This window comes from Eschscholzia californica, unplaced genomic scaffold (assembly GCF_041429995.1).
Source record: "Eschscholzia californica isolate CP2 unplaced genomic scaffold, dmEscCali1.0.p SCAF_1, whole genome shotgun sequence".
Classification (NCBI taxonomy): domain Eukaryota; kingdom Viridiplantae; phylum Streptophyta; class Magnoliopsida; order Ranunculales; family Papaveraceae; genus Eschscholzia; species Eschscholzia californica.
Window position 1 is genome coordinate 32,326,753 of NW_028238198.1, and position 7,675 is coordinate 32,334,427.

Genomic DNA, 7,675 nt, shown 5'->3' on the forward strand with positions numbered 1-7,675 from the left:
TTGAAGGGCATTTTGGTTTTTTGGACACAAGGGTATTCTGGTAAGTTTGGCCAATATCAGTGCATGGGTACAAAGTAGAGTCCGAGACGAGCCCGTAGGAGAAAACGGAAGTCAATTCGGAGTCTGGATGAGCAAACTAGGCAAAGTCAAAGTTGGAGTCAAATGAAGTGGACCAGTGGGACATTGTTGGGCACAATTCGGGCATTCAGGATGAGGTTTGGTGACGTGGCACGTCCTGAATGCACAAAAACGGACAGAATACCGTGGTCCCCTCCTTTCCCACTTTTAAGTCCCTGAATTTACAGAAATGCCCCTCTTTTTTGTCCCACTCATATTTCAACCTATAACTAATTAACAAGTGGCCATCTTTTCACCACAACTTTCACCAAAAATTTCAGATTTGTCCCCAATTGTACTAGTTGATTCCTTAGCCAATGCTTATCCATTTCTTGAGTAGAAAGCAACCCTCACTTCTTATTTTAACCCTCTTTCTCCCATTTTCTCCCAATTAACTACTAAAACCCTACCCATCAACCCATCTATAAATAAATCTCTACCTCTCTCATTTCTCTTTAGACTTAAAATCCCTCTCAAAAGGCTTCCTTCTCTAATTTTTAAGCCACTTCTCCTTCTACTTTCTCTACCACCTTCATCTCTTCTTTCTAATTTCTTTCTACTTCTAATTTCTTCATCTAAACTTCTAATTTCTCCATCTAAACTTCTAATTTCTCCATAACTTCTTCTCTAAAATCACTTCTTCTTCTATTTCTCTTCTAAATTTCTCTTCTTTCATCTTCTAAAAAAACTATTATTTGGAGTTTTGGGTAATATTCTTGGAAATATTTGGAGCTAATATTGGACATCAACATGGAGGCGCAAGGAGCTATGGATCTAAATCTCATTTGGTGATTTCTTTTCGTTATCTTTTGTAATTCCATTTACTTTAGAATTTCAATGAATATTACTTTAGATTTCATGAGTAGCTAATCTTGTATCTAGGGTGTAGAGGAAACCCATACTTGGGCTTATTTTGAAATATGTTATTAATTAATGAATCCTTGTATTGAGCTTCAATGTCTATTAATTGTTATTTCATATAGATCTTATAATCTTGTCTTTATTCATGCTTCATAGTGAGATATTTCATGCTTTTGTTAAGTTATTAGATGGGATATGCTTATTAGATGATGAATGATTATTAAGGAATATAACTTTTATGTGATAATCAATTAAAATATAAATGATTTTGAAATGTGTTATTAAAGAATATCTTCCGGAATCTAAATAGTTTATTATGTTAGATTTTGAGTTATATATGAAAAAAGGAATTTGTTAATTGAATGCATGTTTTAGATAGTCCATTTATGTGGTGGAATCAAGAACCCTATATTTCTTTCCCATCTTGATTTCATTATTCTTTAGTCTTTTCTTGTTTTCTTTTAAAAATAATTTTCACAAAATCAAACCAAAATTAATGAATGGAGGGTTAATTTAAGATTTAGATAAAATTACTTGTCCCTTGGAACGATTTCTCGATTTACTAATTTTACTATAACTTGATCCCGTGCACTTGCGGGAGTAGACCTATTTTAGGCCTATCAATTTATATACTTAAATATTTTTTATTTTATTTTGCAAACACAGTAATTAACAAAATATTTATTTTCATTTATTATATTAATACGTCAACGATTACAAACGCAATTGACCTCTACGAGATTTCATATTTTGAGAAATAATCATAATGGACTCATTCTTAATTTTACGAAAAAATATATTTTCAGTAAAGACTACTAAACTAACATTCAGCCACGAATCACTCATCTTATTTTTTAAACGTGTTTTAAATAGTGTTTATAGGATTTGTGGTAGATGAATTGAATTTTATATATAGGATTCATAACAGATAAATAGAAGTTTATAGGATTTATGGTAGATGAATTGAATTTTATGGGGTTTAGGATAGTTGAATTGAATAATTTCAGTATAGAAAACGTTTAAATGCATCAAATTGCTTATAGTGAGACTCGAACCCAGAACCACTGGGTCAAGATCTACTTGATATCATCTATACACACGATTAGGTATACATAGGTATAGACACATAAATATAAAAAATACTTAAAATGCTTGTAGAGGGACTCCAACTCATGTCCTCATGATCGCAGCCTCACCCAACTCGCGCTTTCACCACTAAGCTAGGGACTTCTTTATGTTATCTTAATACATCATAAGATGATCAGATATATATATTTATATTTACCTATGTATATATATATATATAAAAATACTACTACTATTTTTTTTCTCGGGTCGCGCTTCCTTGGATCCGTCTCTCAACACGTGTTTTTTTTTTCGGGTGGCGTGGAGCACGTTTGGTTTTTAATCCTATCACATTTGGTCGTAGCTCTGATACCATGTTAAGTTTGTGGTCATCCAACTCAAAATCAATTGGCAACGAGTGAAGAGGACCTAGATATTATATTCTTGGTTGCTAGATAACCCTTAATTCTTTATTCTACTAAGTTTGATTCTTCATTCTACTAATTCTTCAAGTCATTGTACTGGCTTCAACTCCATGTAACAGTACCTCCTGAATTCTTCACTCTACTAAGTTCTCCAACTGTTTCTCTTTGATAGTTCTCCTAATACCTCCAATCCTTCTTGGTTTACCATCTTCTAATTAGTTTTTTCACTCATCACTTTAATTGGTGTCTGTCATATTCTCCTTCCCGCAACAAAACTTAAACTTCTCTCTCCTGTTAGTGTTGCAAAAAGAAACTGAGAAAGAGATAGCGAAGTCTCCGGGGAATAAAGATTTAGTCAACAAATATTTGACTCAGTGGACATATTCTTTTTTTTAGTCCAAAATTTCACCTGATTGAATTTTACTCCCTAATCTTCATATCACTCTTGTTCATCCCCTTCCTTATCTTTCTCTCTCTCCTATTGATTCTCCCTCTTGTCTCTCTATTTATCTCACTCTCTCTTGGTCTCTCTCTCTATGTCGCTCTCTGCTATTTCTATCTCTCAGGAAAACATAGACGGAGAGAAGAAAATTCCTATATCAAGCCTTAATTAGGAAAAAAGATGTGACTTTGATCCAACAATAACTGAAACCCATTGCTCAAACTCAATCGAATTTTAATTTTCACATCAAATGATCTCCAATTAGTTAAATCTAGGAAGATCAAAATTGAGAAGATGAACAATTAAATAAATTAGGGTTTTCAGCAACCTACATAACAGCTTACAAGAATAAAACAACTAAATACATGGAAGCAATCAAGCAAATATAATCACAAAACAAAGAGGGTTTTAGTTCGATCCTATATATTGATATTGATGTTGTTGTTTTAGTTGGTGATCTAATGAAGAATAAGAAAAATGTAACGGTTAATGAGATATGAGATAGGGATGGCAGTGAAGAAGATGAGGATATGTGTAATGGAAGGGTGGAAGACATCAAGTTATGGAACGTGTGATAGTTGGTGGGCATTGATGTTTCTTGTGTGAAGATGGTGGGGATGGGTTTTGGATTGTTTGTATAAGTTTTAGAGAGAGAAAGTAGAGAGATGTTGTGTAGAGGAGTTGATTGTTGTGAATCCAGTCCTAGTAGACTAGTAGGAGGCAAGTAGAAACGCTGAGTTTTTTTTTTCTGAAAATAAAAGGTGGCCGAGAGAGATAGAGAGAACGAGAGGAAGAGAGGAGAGGAGAGGAGAGATGAAGATGAGGGAGTAGAGTTTAATCATGTGTATTCTTGGACTAAAAGATAAAAAATATCATTTAAGTCAATCTTAATTGACTAAGTCTCTATTTCCCGGAGATTTTTTTTTATTCCCCAAAGAATCCACCAAAAAAAATAGGGGTGAGCAACGGTCGGTTTCTTTCGGTTTTGGTTCGAGCCGAAGCCGAACCAATAAGTGGCGGTTTGGCTAAATCATCGGCCGAAGTCGAGTCGATCATTCGGCCGACCGACAAGGTTCGGCTCGGTTTGGTTCGGCTCGGTTGGGTTCGGTTGATCGGTTTAACCGAGAACAATTTTGAGAAAATTAAAATCATTACATTGCATATACCCAATTGCATCATCGACTTTCTCATGAGTAGACATCTATCTATAAATCACAAAAGAAAAAATATTCATTAATCAAAACTAGCATAATAATAAATAAAGGACAAGATAAAAAACCTAATGAAGCAATAACCAAGTGATACGAACAAAATAAAAGGCCAATCATATTGTCAGTGTTCGACATAGAAAATAGTTAATACATATCTAATTTTTTAATGAAGTAATAAGCAATAAATTTACTCCCAAGTTTGGAATATACGAGTATACAACAAAAGAAATTAGACTACTATTGTTGCACATAGCAACATAGACTACTATTTACGTACTAAAAATGCAGGACATATTTATAAAAATAATTCTAGTTTATTTATATTGCTCAAAGAGTTTCTGTTGTCCCAATCTCTATGTATTGAAAAAAAAATCAGATGGGTAAAGCTTCAAGATTGACTTGTTTATAATTACTTCTTCAAGAATAATTTAACCCTAAAGTGAATAAAAGTTACACCTTTAAATCTTTAATCAATGCTTCTAGCCTTGTATGATAATATATTCATAAGAGAAATAGGCATAGGCAATTACTTACTTGATTAATTGCTCCAATGCTCCTGCTTGACGAAGGATGATGAAGACGGCAACAACAGTAGGAGGGAAAGTGGAAAAACGTGGACTTTAGAAGACTTTAGGGTTTTTTGTTTTATTTTTTTCTTTCCATTTTAATAGTTAATACTTCTTTATTATATTAGTCTTAGGATTTAGTGTTTTTTAATTTCCACCCTTATATAATATTTTATTATGGTAAACTCCTTGGGGTTCGGTCGGTTCGGTTTGGGCGGTTTTCTAGAAACTCAAGCCGAAGCCAAACCAAACCGGTTTGGGTTGATCGGTTTTTCGGCCGAACCGAGCCGAACGGTGATCGGTTCGGCCTAAAAACCGATCGGTCCGGTTCGACTTGGTTTGGTTCGGCCGATTGGTTCGGTTTTTGCTCACCCCTAAAAAAAAATAACATACACCGCTGGTTTAAGTAAAAATTTATTAATTAGAAAGTATTTAACAAGATCTTTCAAACATGAAATATCTTATATGTCGGAAAATAAAAAAAGAACATGATCTTATATCGACATGTTTTTCATTAGAAAGTTGAGTTCTAATTTAATTATTTATTTTTTTAGAAATCAACTAAGATCTACGTTAGTTGTTATAAGATATTCTGAGTCTAAATCGTTGTTTTTTCTTTTTTTTTTACTTTTGCATTACGACCCCATGCTTGAAAGTCCAATACGCGAGTCAACCCTTTTTTAAATTTAAATTGTCAAATTTTGTCCATTATTGATAGCCAAAAGTTCTATCCAATAACAAACAAGAATTAAGTGGGAGCAGACAAATATAATTGCGTAAATTTACAACTAAATACACACAATAAATTGGGGAGGGCGTCACAAACCAAACATTATTTAGATTTTCAATACTAGAAAATCTCTTATAACACATTTTTATTTATCAGAGGACATAATATTGTGTTTTGGAATCAGCTAGCGAGGGGAGAGTCTCGAGTATCATCCATTTATTTTTGATAAATTAGCAGCAAGCACAAGCCTCTTCTCCAGACGGAGCGTGGAAGCAATAGTTGCTAACAATATCCAGATATGCTACCGAAGCACATATGTCGTCACATCGATCGCAAGGGCTTATTAGTGAAAATTTGACGGGCCCGGAGCAGTCTAACGGCCCTGTTATACCCTTCACATTTCTGTTAACATCAACAAAGTTAAAACCAATACTTGAACAAAATTAACCCATTAACAGAAGTAAATATATATATATATATATACTTTTTATATATATATGTTACTTACCCGAAGTGGAGAAATATCAAAACCGATATGAATCCTACAAGAAAAGGGGATGCACCTAGTTTTGCCATAATCTGATTTTGAGTATGCTAATTTGGTTTGTGAGGAGTGACAAGATAGTTCTGAGTTTTCCCTATTTATAACAAGTTAATCAATACCCTATTCACATTAATCTTTTTTTGGAGAACTAATGATAATTTAATTACTTTTGTGAGAAGAACAACTTGTCTACCTTTTAGTAATTTTTATTTCATTTATACAATAGAAATTTAATTTGGAAAATAAATTTTAAGTTCTAATCCATCTTGACCAAATAAAATGTTCATAATATATTATAACCCTGACGTGTAGGCCTAACCATTCGAAATTGATATGGAGAAGACCAATTTTGACGGTTGAGATGCATTCTTGTTTAACCAATAGTTCGAGTTATTTATTTATTTTGTATGTGACATTGAAAATTAATTTTGTACATGCATTCACGCATGTATGCTATTTGCAACGATTTAAAAGTATGAAGTCTCCGTTTACTTATTAAAAAAGACTTAAAAGTCCCCGTTTACTTTTGAGTTTAAAATACCTAAGTCTAGGTCTGTTTTAATATTTGGCTAACGTAAAACTGGATATTTACAACAACAACAATATTTATCTGTTCAACAAAAAAAAAAACAATATTTATCCCAAGTCCTATTATTCTTTCCCAAGAACATATAAACTCAAATATGAGCAGTGGGTGGTCTACATAGGGGTTGGAGTTGAAACCACTCACTTAAGAAAATACTATGTATAGCCTGTGTAAATAGTACACATAGAACTTTGGTACCAATTAGTTTTGACTTAAATGATCACAAGTTTAACACAAAAGAGATAAAAGAAAAAAATAAACGTAAGAATAAAAGGGTAATTTGAAGAATGAAAATTCATTTGGGAAAAATAAGGTGCTAACAAGAACGTGTTGAATAGACATCATAAGAAGGGTACTTCGGTGAGTTGGTCAAAATATGGAGTAAAAAGTAGAGTTGACCCATTATTTTTTAGATGGGTGATTTGGGGAAATAAGAAAATTATCCGGAATAAGAAATTTTAAAGGGAAGATGTGAATTTTGACGAATTTTTCAGTGTGCAAAATGTTAAAGGGAAACAAGTCATCTTCTTCCTCATCTCTTACTACCAACTCCGGCCACACGCTAACTCCGGCCACCACCTCTCTAACTCCGGCCACAAGCATTTTTTTCCTTCTTCTAGTAAAACTACAACCTTTAATCATGTTTCTTCTCTCTACTCATCCCTCTCTTTTCCTCTCTCTACTAGGGGTGGGAATTAAACCCTTGCGCAGGTTACCTGCCCAAGCCGACCCGTTTATAACTCGTTTAAAGCCCGCGATACTGATTTAACAGTTCTAATAAGGACACACTCATGGGAAGCTTAGATACAGCACTCAAAACCCTCTCCAACTTTGTTGTGGGACTAAACAAAAAAAAACGAAATCTCATACAATAAGGAAACGATATTGTCCCACATTATAGTTTGTGAGGAATTAAAGAAGCATGAGCTCCTATAAATACTTTCAACCACTTTCCATCTCATTAAAGCGTAACAACTTGTTATAGGCTTGTAACATTGGGTTGGTTTCACTCCTACAATTGGACTTTTCCATCGAAGGCTTCTAATTTGAGACCAATGAATTTTATTTTGTTTTAGGGCGCATCGGGCTACCCGAATTAATCCCGCCCGATGTGGCTGCTCAATTAAA

General features: G+C 33.6%; 1 long non-coding RNA gene across 1 annotated transcript; it reads right to left on the bottom strand.

Annotated features, from left to right (window-relative positions):
- Nucleotides 1-5,435: 5,435 nt before the first annotated feature.
- On the bottom strand, nucleotides 5,436-6,092 carry LOC147566141 (uncharacterized). Its single transcript, XR_015237394.1, has 2 exons — nucleotides 5,926-6,092; nucleotides 5,436-5,819 (listed from the first exon to the last, which is right to left on the bottom strand). It is a non-coding gene; the product is annotated as an uncharacterized LOC147566141 (long non-coding RNA).
- Nucleotides 6,093-7,675: the final 1,583 nt, after the last annotated feature.